The sequence below is a fragment of the Oncorhynchus gorbuscha genome, linkage group LG22 (assembly GCF_021184085.1).
Source record: "Oncorhynchus gorbuscha isolate QuinsamMale2020 ecotype Even-year linkage group LG22, OgorEven_v1.0, whole genome shotgun sequence".
NCBI lineage: Eukaryota > Metazoa > Chordata > Actinopteri > Salmoniformes > Salmonidae > Oncorhynchus > Oncorhynchus gorbuscha.
Window position 1 is genome coordinate 40,833,974 of NC_060194.1, and position 18,529 is coordinate 40,852,502.

The following is an 18,529-nucleotide window of genomic DNA, read 5'->3' on the forward strand; positions in this document are numbered from 1 at the left end:
TGTACTTGTATATGTGACATTAAAATGTGAAACTTGAAACTGAAACATCAGGTTAGGGTTCAGGTCTGTACCCACTACCCAGGCACTATGACATCAGGTTAGGGTTAGGTCTGTACCTACTACCCAGGCACTATCACATCAGGTTAGGGTTAGCTCTGTACCCACTACCCAGGCACTATCACATCAGGTTAGGGTTAGCTCTGTACCCACTACCCAGACACTATGACATCAGGTTAGGGTTAGCTCTGTACCCACTACCCAGGCACTATGACATCAGGTTAGGGTTAGCTCTGTACCCACTACCCAGACACAATCACATCAGGTTAGGGTTAGCTCTGTACCCACTACCCAGGCACTATGACATCAGGTTAGGGTTAGGTCTGTACCCACTACCCAGGCACTATGACATCAGGTTAGGGTTAGGTCTGTACCCACTACCCAGGCACTATGACATCAGGTTAGGGTTAGGTCTGTACCCACTACCCAGACACTATCACATCAGGTTAGGGTTAGCTCTGTACCCACTACCCAGGCACTATGACATCAGGTTAGGGTTAGCTCTGTACCCACTACCCAGGCACAATCACATCAGGTTAGGGTTAGGTCTGTACCCACTACCCAGGCACTATCACATCAGGTTAGGGTTAGCTCTGTACCCACTACCCAGGCACAATGACATCAGGTTAGGGTTAGCTCTGTACCCACTACCCAGGCACTATCACTTACAGACGGTGATCAAATGAAGATCCTACGTGTTACACGATAACTTTCCTGCAATGGGCGGCAGGTAGCCTAGTGGTTAGAGCATTGGGCCAGTAACCAAAAGGTTGCTAGATTGAATCCCCGAGCTGACAAGGTAACAATCTGTCCTTCTGCCCCTGAACAAGGCAGTTAACCCACTGTTCCCCGGTAGGCCGTCATTGTAAATAAGAATTTGTTCTTAACTGACTTGCCTAGTTAAATAAAGTTTTTTTTTTTTTTTTTAAATGGCTTCTGAAGTTTGTCATTTCCACTTAGAAATGTCAGACTTGATTTTCCCTTACGGAAATATTTATCAACCCCTACAGAAAATGTTCATGAATTATAATCCACATAATGGTTCACGTTTCCTGGGGCTGCAGAATGATTTTCTTGCTGTAGTAAACCGGCCCCATGTGGAATCAAGGTGTTTTATGCAACCTTATTCATTAGTCCACTGTTCACCCATAGAAGGACTCCTTCAGACAGAGACTTCATTAGTCCACTGTTCACCCATAGGAGGACTCCTTCAGACAGAGACTTCATTAGTCCACTGTTCACCCATAGGAGGACTCCTTCAGACAGAGACTTCATTAGTCCACTGTTCACCCATAGAAGGACTCCTTCAGACAGAGAATTCATTAGTCCACTGTTCACCTATAGGAGGACTCCTTCAGACAGAGACTTCATTAGTCCACTGTTCACCCATAGGAGGACTCCTTCAGACAGAGACTTCATTAGTCCACTGTTCACCCATAGAAGGACTCCTTCAGACAGAGACTTCATTAGTCCACTGTTCACCTATAGGAGGACTCCTTCAGACAGAGACTTCATTAGTCCACTGTTCACCCATAGGAGGACTCCTTCAGACAGAGACTTCATTAGTCCACTGTTCACCCTCCTTCAGACAGAGACAACACACTAAACAGTAGGTGTACACAGGGACCGGCGTCCAAAAACGTACCTCTTTACAGCCTCATCAACATAGCCTCTCTTGACACACACACACACACACACAACACACACACACACACACCATCTACACAGCCTCCCCTGACACACCCTCTACTCACATCACCCCTGGAGAGGCCAATTAGTTGACATCACCTCTAATTCATTACACACACACACACACACACACACACACACACACACACACACACACACACACACACACACACACACACACACACACACACACACACACACACACACACACACACACACACACACACACACACACACACACACACACACACACACGCACACACGCACACACGCACACACGCGCACACATACACGCGCACACACACACACACTCCCAGGGCCCTCTTTGTAGAGTACAGTCCCCCTCGCCCATGTGTCTGGAAATTATTCATGTCTTCAGAGACAAAAGTTGAGTCCCTATTGCCTATTCTCTACTGTCTACACTGTTTAAATTAAATGCTTTGTAACACCAAAACTAGTGGCGTTGGAGACGAGACGAAACCTGGAGTATTGAAACGCCTCATCCTGAGATGTTATTGAAACGCCTCATCCTGAGATGTTATTGAAACGCCTCATCCTGAGATGTTATTGAAACGCCTCATCCTGAGATGTTATTGAAACGCCTCATCCTGAGATGTTATTCAAACGCCTCATCCTGAGATGTTATTCAAACGCCTCATCCTGAGATGTTATTGAAACGCCTCATCCTGAGATGTTATTCAAACGCCTCATCCTGAGATGTTTTTGAAACATGACATGGTGTGTTGCAACACCACTTAACCATGTGTTGTGCAACCAGTGGTGGAAAAAGTACATTTTCATACTTGAGTAATAGTGAAGATACCTTCATAGAAAATGACTCAAGTAAAAGTGAAAGTCACCCAGTACAATATTACTTGAGTAAAAGTCTCAAAGTATTTGGTTTGAAATATACTAAAGCATCAAAAGTAAAAGTCTAAATAATTTCAACTTCCTTATATTAAGCAAACCAGATGGCATCATTAATGTATTATTTATGGAGAGCCAGAGGTACACTCCAACACTCAGACATCATTTTCAAACGAAGGATTAGTATGCCAGATCAGAGGCAGTAGAGATGACCAGGGATGTTCTTTTGATAAGTGTGTGAATTGGATCATTTTCCTGTCAAAATGTAACAAGTACTTTTGGGTGTCAGGGAAAATGTATGAAGTAAAAAGTACATTATCTTCTTTTGGAATATAGTGAAGTAAAAGTAAAAGTGGCCATAAATATAAATAGTAAAATACAGATACCCCCCTAAAACTACTTAAGTAGTACTTCAAAGCATTTTTACTTAAGTACCTTACACCACTGTGTGCAACACCTTGCCGAGGTGTGGGAGCCTACAGGAAAAGGTTGAAAACACTATCTTGGTGTTTCGAGTTCTGTTTAGTGCAGAATTAGATCCCTTCTCTTTTAGTGCCGTTTCCTCCTCTAAAGCTTCTAAACACTACGACAATGTTTCACATCCTGTCCAGTGCAGAATTAGATCCCTTCTGGAGCATTTGAATGGTTAACATTGATGTACATACACTACATGGCCAAAAGGATTAGTGGATTAGGCTATTTCAGCCACACCCGTTGCTGACAGGTGTATAAATCGAGCACACAGCCATGCAATCTCCATAGACAAACATTGGCAGTAGAATGGTCTTATTGAAGAGCCCAGTGACTTTCAACGTGACACCGTCTTAGAATGCCACCTTTCCAACAAGTCAATTTCTGCCCTTCTAGATCTTTCCCAGTCAACTGTAAGTGTTGATTTTGTGAAGTGGAAACATCTAGGAGCAACAAAGGCTCAGCCGCGAAGTGATAGGCCACACAAGCTAACAGAACTGGACAACCGAGTGCTGACGCGTGTAGAGCGTAAAAAACATCTGTCCTCGGTTGCAACACTCACTATCGAGTTCCAAACTGCCTCTGGAAGCAACGTCAGCACAATAACTGTTAGTTCGGGAGCTTCATGAAATGGGTTTCCATGGCCGAGCAGCCACACACAAGCCTAAGATCACCATGTGCAATGCCAAGCATCGGCTGGAGTGGTGTAAAGCTCACTGCCATTGGACTCTGGAGCAGTGGAAACGCGTTCTCTGGAGTGATGAATCACGCTTCACCATCTGGCAGTCCAACGGACTAATCTGGGTTTGGTAGATGCCCGGAGAACACTACCTGCCCCAATGCATAGTGCCAAAAGTAAAGTTTGGTGGAGGAAGAATAATGGTCTGGGGCTGTTTTTCATGGTTTAGGTTAAGACCCTTAGTTCCAGTGAAGGGAAATCTTAATGCTACAGCATTACATTCTAGACAATTCTGTTCTTCCAACTTTGTGGCAACAGTTTGGGGAAGGCCCTTTCCTGTTTCAGCATGACAATGGAAGAACTTGACTGGCCCGCACAGAACTCCATCGAACACCTTTGGGATGAATTGGAATGTCAACTGTGAGCCAGGCCTTATCGCCCAACACCAGTGCCTGACCTCACTAATACTCTTGTGGCTGAATGGAAGCAAGTCCCTGCAGTAATGTTCCAACATCTGGTGGAAAGCCTTCCCAGAAGAGTGGAGGCTGTTATAGCAGCAAAGAGGGGACCAACTCCATATTAATACCCATGACTTTGGAATGAGATGTTCGACTATACTGTTGGCCATGTAGTTTATCTGATAATGTGCCAATTTAGGCAGGTAAGCACAGTGCTCCATCCACCAGCAGTAACTAGAGGTTTTACAACAAGCATCGCAGGACACTGCATTTGCCTCGATCGTCAGAAGTTGGAAAAGTGAGAATGGGTTGTCTCGTCATTGAACGTCATTTTGCCTCATGGTTTTGATATCTGTTCATCATTAACCATTACACCTCATGGTACAACAAGCTGCTTAATGCTATTATAGAACTATACTTGTCTTTCTTTAAACATGCATACAACATTGTGTATAAGAATCATAAAGTGTAAAAAATGTAAAAAAAAAATTATGACCGACAATCCTCTAAAAACAGAACCATGTGGCATGATAGGAAGTGCAAGGAGATTTAACAGACTTCCAATGAGTACAATCACTCAATTATCTCTATCTTTGGTTATCCTTATAAAAGAGCAACATAGTAAATTTGATTTATTCAGACATTTTTTGTAAAATTAAATGACTTGCATTCAGTTTTATAAAGTACAGTGTGGTTGTATGGTTGAGTGTGTAAAATGCCAATGAAATGTGCCATCTTACTGCCCCAGAAGTCGGAAGTTCAGCCTCCGTCTGTCCCACTTTCACTCCTTCTGTCTCCTCCTGTTTCTAATCTGTCTAAATTAAGCATTGAAAAAGGTAGAATTCAACAGAAATATTCTCTTATCATGAAAATATTATTATGCTATAAATCATTTTCATTTCTTAACCAGTTGATTGTTTGAGAGACAGTCTCCAAAAACATATAGATTTTTGTGTTTTGATGTTGCCTTTCACATGCACTGAAACCCCCCAAACTCTCTTAAAAACACAAATATTCAGATTTTACTTGTATTCTGTTTTTAAAAAACCCTTCTGTGTATCAGAACATTAACAATGGGTTTCCCTCCAAACACCAGATCTCAGGTTAGGTGAACTACTTCTCATGGTTTCACTACACAATCATGGTGTCTTGAGTCTTTCTATTTTTACACTGTACCAAAGTAGTGCACTATATACTGAATAGGGTGCCATTTGGATATAGAGAATAGGGTGCCATTTGGATATAGAGAATAGGGTGCCATTCAGATAGAGAATAGGTTGCCATTTGGGATATAGAGAATATAGTGTCATTCAGATATAGAGAATAGGGTGCCATTTGGATATAGAGACTAGGTTGTCATTTGGATATAGAGAATAGGGTGCCATTTGGATATAGAGAATAGGTTGTCATTTGGATATAGAGAATAGGGTGCCATTCAGATAGAGAATAGGGTGCCATTTGGATATAGAGAATAGGGTGCCATTTGGATATAGAGACTAGGTTGTCATTTGGATATAGAGACTAGGTTGTCATTTGGATATAGAGAATAGGGTGCCATTTGGATATAGAGACTAGGTTGTCATTTGGATATAGAGAATAGGGTGCCATTTGGGATATAGAGAATAGGTTGTCATTTGGATATAGAGAATAGGGTGCCATTTGGGATATAGAGAATAGGTTGTCATTTGGATATAGAGAATAGGGTGCCATTCAGATATAGAGAATAGGGTGCCATTTGGGATATAGAGAATATAGTGTCATTCAGATATAGAGAATAGGGTGCCATTCAGATAGAGAATAGGGTGTCATTTGGATATAGAGAATAGGGTGTCATTTAGATATAGAGAATAGGGTGTCATTTAGATATAGAGAATAGGGTGTCATTTAGATATAGAGAATAGGGTGTCATTTAGATATAGAGAATAGGGTGTCATTTAGATATAGAGAATAGGGTGTCATTTAGATATAGAGAATAGGGTGTCATTTAGATATAGAGAATAGGTTGTCATTTAGATATAGAGAATAGGGTGTCATTTAGATATAGAGAATAGGGTGCCATTTGAGACATGCACACGAACTGCTAGGCTTAGGTGAGGTGTTTGCTGGGAGGTCTCTCTCTCCCTCCTCCTCCTCCTCCACCGACTCTTCCTCGTAGGGAAGTAGGGAGGTTGGTCGGGTGATATCTGTGACCGTCCAAAGCTTTGTGTGTTCGAGTAGCGTCAGGAACAACTGTAGCATTTGATCTAGCCCTTCCCCCAACCCTTATTCTAAACTTAACCCATTTCACGTAACCCGCTACGTAAATTCACCTAACCGTTGTTGTTAGTTCCCTAACTGCCAATGTGAATTATTCTCGTCATTTTCCTTTGTTGTTACTCAGCAACAAGCAACCTGGTCTCAGATAAAGATGTGCAATACTATATGTCCTCCAAGATGTAGCATATGTTACATAATCTAATTCACGACCGGGTAAGATGTATGATACTGTACGTCCTCTAATTCATATGATCTTGTATGACCACTATTCCATTCACAATATAACCTAACGTAATGTAACATATCGCAATAAATGGAGTGGCACAGATTTACGTACAGAATAATACGAATTTCCCTGAGACCACATTGACCACCCACCTCTCTCTCTCTCCTTCAGTCTCTCTCTCTCTCCCAATGTCTTTCTTCCTCATGAACATAACTCAGAGGAGAAGCAGAGAGCAGCACCAAAACCATCACAGCAGCTGTTAGCACTAGCTAATGATCCCTCATTAGGCTACATCACAGCTTGTCTGTACTGTTAATTCCACAGCCAGCCCACTCCAGCATAAACACCTAGTCTCTCCTTATTACTGTGCAGTCCGTATTATGGCTTTGGGACACTGTTAGAGAACCATGTTAGTGAAGACAAATGACCTGTCTGTTTATAAAAGATATCACAGGTACAGAAACTACAGTAGTTCAATGACAACCACCAGGGAGTATAGGAAAATCAGCAAGACCCACCCCAGGCCAGCAGTAGCCCGAATTCTACAAAATATATACACTACATGACCAAAGGTATGTGGACATCTGCTCATCGAACATCTCATTCCAAAATCATAGTCATTAATATGGAGTTGGTCCCCCATTTGCTGCTATAACAGCCTCTATTCTACTGGGGAGGCTTTCCACTAGACTAGATGTTGGAACATTGCTGCGGGGACTTACTTCCATTCAGCCACAAAAGCATTAGTCAAGCCAGTCAAGTTCTTCCACACCGATCTTGACAAACTATTTCAGTATGGACCTCACTTTGTGCACGAGGTCATTGTTATGCTGAAACACAAAAGGGCTTTCCTCAAACTGTTGCCACAAAGTTGGAAGCACAGAATCATCTCAAATGTCATTGTATGCTGTAGCGTTCAGATTTCCCTTCACTGGAACTAAGGGGCCTAGCCTGAATCATGGAAAACAGCTCCAGATCCTTATTCATCCTCCACCAAACTTTACAGTTGGCACTATGCATTCGGGCAGGTAGCATTCTCCTGGCATCCGACAAACTCAGATTCGTCCATCAGACTGCCAGATGGTGAAGTGTGATTCATCACTTCAGAGTTCTCGTTTCCTCTGCTCCCGAGTCCAATGGCGGTAGATTTACACCATTCTGGCCGACGCTTGGCATTGCGCATGGTGATCTTAGGCTTGTGTACGGCTGCTCGGCCAAGGAAACCCATTTCATGAAGCGCCCAACAAACAGTTATTGTGCTGACGTTGCTTCCAGAGGCAGTTTGGAACTCGTTAGTGGGTGTTGTAACTGAGGACAGACCATTTTTACACGCTACTTACAGTTGCTCTTACAGTTGACCGGGGCAGCTAGAGCAGGACAGTAATTTGATAAACTGACTTGTTGGAAAGGTGGCATCCTATGACGGTGCCGTGCTCTTCTACTGCCAATGTTTGTTGCATCTTGGAGCTCAATACGATTATTATTGCAATTATTGTATCCCCTTTTTCTCCCCAATTTTGATCTTGTGTCATCACTGCATCTCCCCAACGGGCTCAGGAGGCGAAGGTCGAGTCATGCGTCCTCCAATGAGCCAAGTAAAGCCCCCCCCCCCGGCCAAACCCTCCCCTAACCCGGACAACGCTGGGCCAATTGTGCGCCGCCCTATGGGACTCACGGTCATGGCCAGTTGTGATACAGCCAGGGATCGAATCTGGGTCTGTAGTGACACATCTAGCACTGTGATGCATTGTCTTAGACCATTGCGCCACTCGGGAGGCCCTTATATGCTCAATTTTCATACACCTGTCAGCAACGGGTGAGGCTGAAATAGCCGACTCCCCTAATTTGAAGGGGCGTCCACATACTTTTGTATATATAGTGTATATGCCCAGTGGGACTAAAGGCTTAGCTGGAGAGATTTCAAATTATTTCATAAATTCCTGGAGTGGAGTGACTCACTCTGTATTCCTTTCCGAGGCCTCAATAAAAAAAGAGAATGGGCGGATATGCAAATGAGCTGCTGGAGAATAAGGAGAGGGATTCCCACCAGCCGAGGGTGAAAGAAAGAGGGCCCCCCTCCCGTCACACTCCTCTGAATGGACTCTTTCTTCTGCCTCACACACACATCACTGGCTGAGGTAGGAGGGAGGCCGGTCAACGGCAAAGGTAACTAGGGTCGGTTACCAAATTGCACCCTATTCTCTAAATAGTGTCCTACTTTTGACCAGAGCTCTATGGGCCCTGACAAAAAAAATTGTGCTTGGTCCCTGGTCAAACGTAGGGTACTATATAGGGAATAGGGTGCCATTTGGGACACACATTGAGGCCTTTCTCTCTGGGCCTTCTTTCCCTCGGAAGCCTGGGCACACAATAACCTAAGCATCAGCCTTCACCAGACCCAGTAGAGCACCAAGCCTATACACTGTTGCTTAGTGTTATTCAGGTGACTGAATCAAGCTGGTATGAGAGAGAAGAAAAACAGGTTATTTCTGGAATTAAGTTCCTCAAACAATAACATGGTGTACTCTGGAAGCCTTAAAGAGAATGGTCTAAAACTCTCTCAAATCTTTTATTTTTACCTTTAATCATTCACATTTAGTCACTTACAGTTGGTCAGTTACATACATTTTCATATTTCTTTGTATTGGTCCCCCGCGGGAAACGAACCCACAACTGGTCCTCCGTGGGAAACGAACCCACAACTGGTCCCCCGTGGGAAACGAACCCACAACTGGTCCCCCGTGGGAAACGAACCCACAACTGGTCCTCCATGGGAAACGAACCCACAACTGGTCCCCCCATGGGAAACGAACCCACAACTGGTCCCCCGTGGGAAACGAACCCACAACTGGTCCTCCGTGGGAAACGAACCCACAACTGGTCCCCCGTGGGAAAAGAACCCACAACTGGTCCCCCGTGGGAAAAGAAGCCACAACTGGTCCCCCGTGGGAAACGAATCCACAACTGGTCCCCCGTGGGAAACGAACCCACAACTGGTCCCCCGTGGGAAAAGAACCCACAACTGGTCCCCCGTGGGAAACGAACCCACAACTGGTCCTCCGTGGGAAACGAACCAACAACTGGTCCCCTTTTGGGAAACGAACCCACAACCGGTCCTCCGTGGGAAATGAACCCACAACTGGTCCCCCGTGGGAAACGAACCCACAACTGGTCCTCCGTGGGAAACGAACCCACAACTGGTCCCCCGTGGGAAACGAACCCACAACTGGTCCCCACATGGGAAACGAACCCACAACTGGTCCTCCGTGGGAAACGAACCCACAACCGGTCCCCCGTGGGAAACGAACCCACAACCCTGGCATTGCAAGCGCAAAGCTGTACCAACCCGGGATACACTCCAACTGTAAGGACTGCCTCGGAATTATGATTAGCCTACGGTTTGACATCATAAAGGCCTATACCTATGATAGGACATAGCGTGGGCTAACTGACATCATAAACTGGGTGGTTCAAGCCCTGAATGCTGATTGGCTGGCAGACGTAGTATATCAGACCGTATACCATGGGTATGACAAAACATGTATTTTTACTGCACTAATTACATTGGTAACTAGTTTATAATAGCAATAAGGCAACTTTTGTGGTATAATGGCCATATACCAAACCCACCCTGGCATTGTTGCTTAATTACACCTTGATGAGGTATTTTTGTTGAGAAATACCTCTGTTTTATACCTGGTTCCTATTCACTAGGAACGAAACAGAAGCAACTGTCTGAAACAAGCAGCAACTACCTGAACTTGTCCAATAAGAATCGCTTGTTTTTTTATTTCCTTTTCGGTCGCAAAATGTTTTTGTTACAGTGTGCACTAATGAATATAACCCTGCAGTTCAGTATTTTCTATCACTTGATGTAGGATAGGTTTACACAAGTATAAATGCATTATAATACATAGCCTACTTCATCTGAATAGATAAGCCATTTCTCACAAACAGGGAGTTGATAGGCGCTATCTGGCTACGTCATTTCATTGCAACACAATAGACTTACAGGGACCATGTGCTTTAGCCTTACAGGCAGCATCACATGAATTAAATCTGAACAAGAGGAGGCCATGTTGTTATGCAAAGCCCAGAGGAAAAGAGACGTTTCCACCTTTCTAAACACACACACACACACACACACACACACACACACACACACACACACACACACACACACACACACACACACACACACACACACACACACACACACACACACACACACACACACACACACACACACACATTAGTCACAGCAGCCCCTCCCCCCAGTCTCGATGCACCTCCCCCTCTTCCATAAAAGGGGAGAGCTGGAGTTCAGACCAAAGACATCGGTTTTGTCTGGAATGGATAGATACAGCTTTTGTCAAATTTGACTTTTCGGTGCAGGTTTAGGAGAAATGATGCAGCAGGTTAGGAGAATTAATGTAGCAGGTTAGGACAATTCATGTAACAGATTTAGGCGAAGGATAATTTGACAAAAGCTGTATACTATCTAGACATGCCAAAGGACATCCTGATCCCTTTGTCACTCCTCCGGACCCTTTCATTAAAGGGACATGGACACAGTGCCTCAGGCTCTTAGAAGAAGCCTCTGAGAATGAGGGGAAAGTGACATTTTATGTGACACTGTGGTCACAGGTCAATCAACACTGTCAGGGCTGTTGTGGCCACTGCTACCGAACATGTGAATTAGAACCTTCCGGAAATGTACGTCATGTAGCAGACGCTCTTATTCAGAGCGACTTACAGGAGCAATTTGTTTTAAGTGCCTTGCTCAAGGGCACATCGGCACACCAGCAACCTTTCGGTTACCTGCCGTCCTAAATCTACTAGAACCATTTAGCCATTAGGCACATCAAAGTCACAGTAGAACGGCTTTCATTTAATATTCAAAATATACTGTTAAATAATGAATATCTAGACACTGTTTTCATCTCCACCACTCCCTATCAGAAACGGTAACAACCATGCCTTTGAGGGTCTGACTTCGCTCACTTCAACCATGGATTTGGCTCATCTTTAATCAGGTCAAACAGTCCCAAATGGATCCCTATTCCCTATATGGTGCACTACTTTTGACCAGAGCCTTATGGGGTAGTATAGTAGGGCACTATATAGGGAATAGGGTGCCATTTGGGACATAGTAGTGAGTATGACTGAAATCCTAAGCAGCTACGGACTGTGTTTATACTGTGAGGTATGTTAATACGAGCACACATTCCTATACTCCCAAATTACAGTGTTAAATTACAGCCTCTGCAGAGAGAGTGAGAGAGGAAATATTATCTATTTCACTTGCTTTAGCAATGTAAACATATCCTTCCCATGCCAATAAAGCCCTTTGACTTGAATTGAGAGAGAGAGAGAGAGAGAGAGAGAGAGAGAGAGAGAGAGAGAGAGAGAGAGAGAGAGAGAGAGAGAGAGAGAGAGAGAGAGAGAGAGAGAGAGAGATCAAGAGAAAACAAAAAGATAATTACTTGATACATTGGAAAGAATCAACAAAAAAACTGAGCAAACTAGAATTCTATTTGGCTCAAAACACAGTGGTAGAATACCTGACCACTGTGACTGACCCAAAATTAAGGAAAGCTTTGACTATGTACAGATTCAGTGAGCATAGCCTTGCTATTGAGAAAGGCCGCCGTAGGCAGACCTGGCTCTCAAGAGAAGACAACCTATGTGCACACTGCCCACCGAATTAGCTGGAAACTGAGCTGCATTTCCTAACCTCCTGCCAAATGTATGACCATATTAGAGAGACATATTTCCCTCAGATTAAACAGACGCACAAAGAATTTGAAAACAAATCCAATTTTGATCAACTCCGATATCTATTAGATTAAATACCACAGTGTGCCATCATAGCAGCAAGATGTGTGACCTGTTGCCACAAGAAAAGGGCAATCAGTGAAGAACAAACACCATTGTAATTACAACCCATATTTGTTTATTTATTTTGCATTTTTTGTACTTTAACTATTTGAACATCGTTACAACACTGTATATATACATAATATGACATTTGAAATGTCTTTATTCTTTTGGAACTTCTGTGAGTGTCATGTTAAGTGTTAATCTTTATTGTTTATTTCACTTTGGTTTATTATCTACTTCAGAGAGAGAGAGAGAGAGAGAGAGAGAGAGAGAGAGAGAGAGAGAGAGAGAGAGCACAATTAGACCCAACCAAATCATGAGAAAACAAAAAGATAATTACTTAACACATTGGAAAGAATTAACAAAAACACAGAGCAAACTATAATGCTATTTGGCCCTACACAGAGAGTACACAGCGGCAGAATACCTGACCACTGTGACTGACCCAAAATTAAGGAAAGCTTTGACTATGTACAGACTCAGTGAGCATAGCCTTGCTATTGAGAAAGGCCGCCGTAGGCAGACATGGCTCTCAAGAGAAGACAGGCTATGTGCTCACTGCCCACAAAATGAGGTGGAAACTGAGCTGCACTTCCTAACCTCCTGCCCAATGTATGACCATATTAGAGAGACATATTTCACACAGATCCACAAAGAATTCGAAAACATATCCAATTTTGAAAAACTCCCATATATACTGGGTGAAATTCCACAGTGTGCCATCACAGCTGCAAGAATTGTGACCTGTTGCCACGAGAAAAGGGCAACCAGTGAAGAACAAACACCATTGTAAAAACAACCCATATTTATGCTTATTTATTTTATCTTGTGTCCTTTAACTATTTGTACATTGTGTATATATATATATAATATGACATTTGTAATGTCTTTACTGTTTTGAAACTGTTGTATGTGTAATGTTTACTGTTAATTTTTGTTGTTTTTCACTTTATATATTCACTTTGTATGTTGTTTACCTCACTTGCTTTGGCAATGTTAACACATGTTTCCCATGCCAATAAAGCCCTTGAATTGAATTGAATTGAATTGAATTGAATTGAGAGAGAGAGAGAGAGAGAGAGAGAGAGAGAGAGAGAGAGAGAGAGAGAGAGAGAGAGAGAGAGAGAGAGAGAGAGAGAGAGAGAGAGAGACAGAGACAGAGAGAGAGAGACAGAGAGACAGAGAGAGAGAGAGAGAGAGAGAGAGAGAGAGAGAGAGAGAGAGAGAGAGAGAGACAGAGACAGAGACAGAGACAGAGACAGAGACAGAGAGACACAGAGAGACACAGAGAGAGACAGAGAGAGAGACAGAGAGAGACAGAGAGGAGGAGGTTGATGGATGACCGAGGCGTGACAAAACCAGTGCTTAAGAATGACCAACACCTGCCTAACCAGGCCAGGACATTAAGGATGACCAACACCTGCCTAACCAGGCCAGGACATTAAGGATGACCACCACCTGCCTAACCAGGCCAGGACATTAAGGATGACCAACACCTGCCTAACCAGGCCAGGACATTAAGGATGACCAACACCTGCCTAACCAGGCCAGGACATTAAGGATGACCAACACCTGCCTAACCAGGCCAGGACATTAAGGATGACCAACACCTGCCTAACCAGACCAGGACATTAAGGATGACCAACACCTGCCTAACCAGGCCAGGACATTAAGGATGACCAACACCTGCCTAAACAGGCCAGGACATTAAGGATGACCAACACCTGCCTAACCAGGCCAGGACATTAAGGATGACCAACACCTGCCTAACCAGGCCAGGTCATTAAGGATGACCACCACCTGCCTAACCAGGCCAGGACATTAAGGATGACCAACACCTGCCTAACCAGGCCAGGACATTAAGGATGACCAACACCTGCCTAACCAGGCCAGGACATTAAGGATGACCAACACCTGCCTAACCAGGCCAGGTCATTAAGGATGACCAACACCTGCCTAACCAGGCCAGGACACACATTCAGTTTGTATTGTAATTATTTTGTTTTTGATCCTCTTATATCTGTTGTCTGGTAAATATTTCCATTTTGATTTCCATTGTTTTTATTTGTTTTCTCCCTGTGCAGCACATTGTGTTGCATTCCATTTCTGAAATGTGCTGTCTTAATAAAGCTTTATTTTATTTGACTTTAGACCAGAGCACTATGGGTGCCCCGGTCAAAAGTAGTGCACTACACAGGGAATAGGGTGCCATATATTATTATTATTATTTGGGGCATAACCCAGACCTTCATCTGTCAAGGCAGGGCACTGTGAGCACCCTTGATTCCTCTCAACTGTCACTCAACAGGAGGTCTTGCTCACACACTCACACACACAAATGCACACACACACTTAATAGCTTGTAAAAACATCCCAAAATCTGAAGTAGGCTATGATACCATAATTGGCTACAAGATGGAAATAGCAGCGTCAAGGACCCGAGAAGAAACAGCATCAAGGTGAAAACATCACCCCATGTAGGGAGGAGAGACACCACGTGACACCCTGCCCGCTCTAGCATCTTTTGATCTGCTACTGGGAGGGAGTGCTTCGTGAAATAACACCGTTCTTTCCGTTATTACTCATCAATAATGTAAACCTATCAAAACAGTCAAATATGTAATTCATTATTTCAGATGTAACGCAGATTATGATTAAAAGCGAGTTCATGTGTTTGTTTTTTACAATAACAAAATTATAGAATTACAAAAAATTGACAAAGGGGAGTTAAACATAAGGTTTAGGCTACAATAAAATGCCATGAATGAGCAAGATCTGGAAACAAACCCGAGGGCGTAGGTAAAAATAAGGGAAATGAGCGAAAGCACCTTTGCCATCTTGATGTGTATCGTTATTCAGAGAGAAGCGGATCTGTGCCTGTTAGAAATAACACTAAATCATACACCTTGCCATCATAAACAATACGTGATCAAATTAATTGAATATGCCGGATGTACATTAAAACAATAATATCGACCGAAGTATATAATTCGAGGCACCTTCATAGGTGTTGCATCACCTTGCATACCTGTCCCGTCTCATAACCTAAAAAGCAGCAGCCCCGCCTTCACTGCAGTAACGGTACACACCGCCATTCCATTCTATCGACCCACTCGGAAATTGCATAACAATATAATTGAAAACAACAGATGGAAAACATTTAGCTGGTGCTGCCTGTTTCACAGAGCCTAATGCTACTTATTCGCCTACTGAAAATAGCGGAGTCATTCGCATTCGCAACCACCTTATGCATCACTTTCCTTTTCCGGCACCAACCTATTATTTCTCGCCTGCCCGCACCGTGACACACACAGGGCGGTAGGCTACACCGGAGGACACTAAACATCACTCGTTCCGACAAAAGAAAAATAACGGAACAAAAAACATCATAATCAAACACGAACACATTGGTCAAATCCAGCGAGAGCAAAACCAACGAACATTGAGAAACAAGCTTCTGACGCTGCCACATCCATGCACGGGTAAACTATAAACCAAACCATTTTTTTTTTCTACCTGCACAAGTTGCCATTTGCTGCAGCGTTTTGGAGTCTTTTCCGCGTCTGCTCTAGAATAAATATAGGTTTAAAATAAACAAACACGTCCCCGCAATCTGTGTAAATAATACTGTATAGATAAGCACCACAGGTATGTTTTTATAGGAGGACATTTGCGAGCCCCGTTTTCCCTGTTCAGGTGTACATGTTAACGGCTCCTGCCTGCGCACGGCGCTCAACTCTGTGTGTCACAGCTTGTGTCGTCAGCGGCCACATAAAAAGGTGCTTTCCGTTTCCAGGCCCTCATCTCACCACTCATATAACGGTATTTACCTAAAATAAGGTTTTATTGGCTGGTAGGTTGAGTGAAAGTGAGGAAGATAGGTAGAACACAGGTGGAACACAGGTAATAGGTTATCCAAAGAGAGGAAGCTACTCTTTTCTGATCAAATTTAAAGTCAAATCCAAGTTACAATAATCTGCAGACAAACTTCATATTATGCTACTTCGGATATATAAATAGCTGTTCTGGGTTATTGTACCTATAATGTTGTGTATTTTCTTTAGGTGTTTTGTGTATTTAGCAAACTGAGAATCATTATCCTCTTTATGTTCCTGTAGCGCAATTGAACTATATTCTTCACAACCAAATAAAATAAAATAAAAAATGTCCTTGCTGTCGCATGTAAAGTTGGAGATAAAACAGAGCGTCAGGACAGCTGGCGCTGTTGCTGCTGCATAGCTAGGCTCCTTTTAGAGACTGCAGCAGTTGCTCACACACATAGGACAACTGTATGACGACCATTTCTTTCCTGCAGCATAACAGGTAAACTACTATCTTCCACAAATGAAAATCATCACAAGTTATTCAACAAGCTCTATTTTGAGGACTAAAACATATCCCCCTACACCATGGCCAAAACAATGTTATGCTACCCAAAAAAAAGCATACCACCAGATGCCTGAGTGTAATATATTAAAATCTAAGTTGACAAAGTGGCTAAATAAAACAACAATTTGTACAACACAACTCTTACCTTTAAGCAAACCACGCGACAAACAATGCATTAAAACAAGTGTTGCGGGCAGCTAACCGGAGGGGTTGTTTTCCAAAACAACTCAACACAATCCCGAATAAAATATGTAGCTATTTATTTTAGATAATATAATGCAAGTCGAGAATGACATGCAATCAGTGACTCTACAAATGCACATTGCTGAATATTCCATCACACTCAAATAACTCTGCTTCCGGTAGTAAAACAAGACCAACTATTACCTATTATCGTTATCTACTCGTTATTTTTCAGCACAAAATATCAGGTGGCTCAGCTTAACTGAATGAACTGCATGTCTGGGGGCAGCACGTTAGCAAGCTAGCCTGTTTAGCCGAGAAGTTTTTTTTTTGAGCAAAAAAGGTAGCAAACGTCATGATTTATTTGAACAAATAACACATTGCAGCTTGTGTATTGGAAAAACAAGGAGAAAAGTTAACCTCCAGTCCACGGGATGAGAGACGAGTATAACGGTACGCTCGAGCAACGCACCACTAGGCGGAGAGAGAAGCGAGACAGGTATAACGGTACACAGCACACTGGAATATGGGCTACTTACTACTTTCCAGCACTTGAAGTCCCTAAAACGTTGTTCAGAAAAGTCCCAAAGTCAACGAACAGAGTTAAATGAACACAAAAGTACGTAGTCCGTCTCACTGAATCGTTTCCCGTTGGTTTTACGGAGTTTGACTTACCGTTATTCCTCCTCGGGTTCGCCTGTTTTCTGCGCTTACACCTGGGGCCATCCGCCATGATCCTTTCGCTGTGTCTGAATGCTGCCCGAGCGAGTCAGCCCCCCCTCCCTCCCTCCCGTACCCCCTCCTCTCTCCATTCTACCTCCCTCCCTGAGCTGCACCTGGTTTACGACACTGCTTTACGACATCACCTTCTCCACCGCTATCACCTCAGCGCGTTGTCATTCCCCCTACTGGCAACACGTGAGTCCATCCCGACCTTTTGATTACGCCGGACAGTAGCGTGTTTGCGCCTGTTGCCGAACATATAGGATGCATGGTCAAATAGATATGGCAAGTTGTTTTGATAACAGGTAACATTTTGACAGGTAATAGACAGTCCATTACTAGGCTGCCTGCTACTATTATGAAGTTCACATTTGGAAAGGAGAAGCTCCTTCAAGCGACAGGCAACCGTTCACGTGACGGAGCATTAACCTCTTAAAAGCCGGACTGTTGCTGCTGCACACGTAGGCTACTCTATAACAGTTTTGTAAAAATACAAACACACACACACACACAATGTTTTTTGCACTAACTCTCCTGCACTGACTCTATGCACACACACACAGACTCTATCCACACACTAACACATACTTACAGTGACGCCCCAACACCCACACTCAGAGACATCGTGCACACCAGAAAACAGGGAGC

At 43.4% G+C, this 18,529-nt stretch overlaps 1 pseudogene; it reads right to left on the reverse strand.

Annotated features, from left to right (window-relative positions):
* The window catches only part of LOC124009445, a 143,060-nt pseudogene extending 125,138 nt beyond the window's left edge, over window positions 1-17,922 (reverse strand).
* Between the last annotated feature and the right edge of the window lie 607 nt (window positions 17,923-18,529).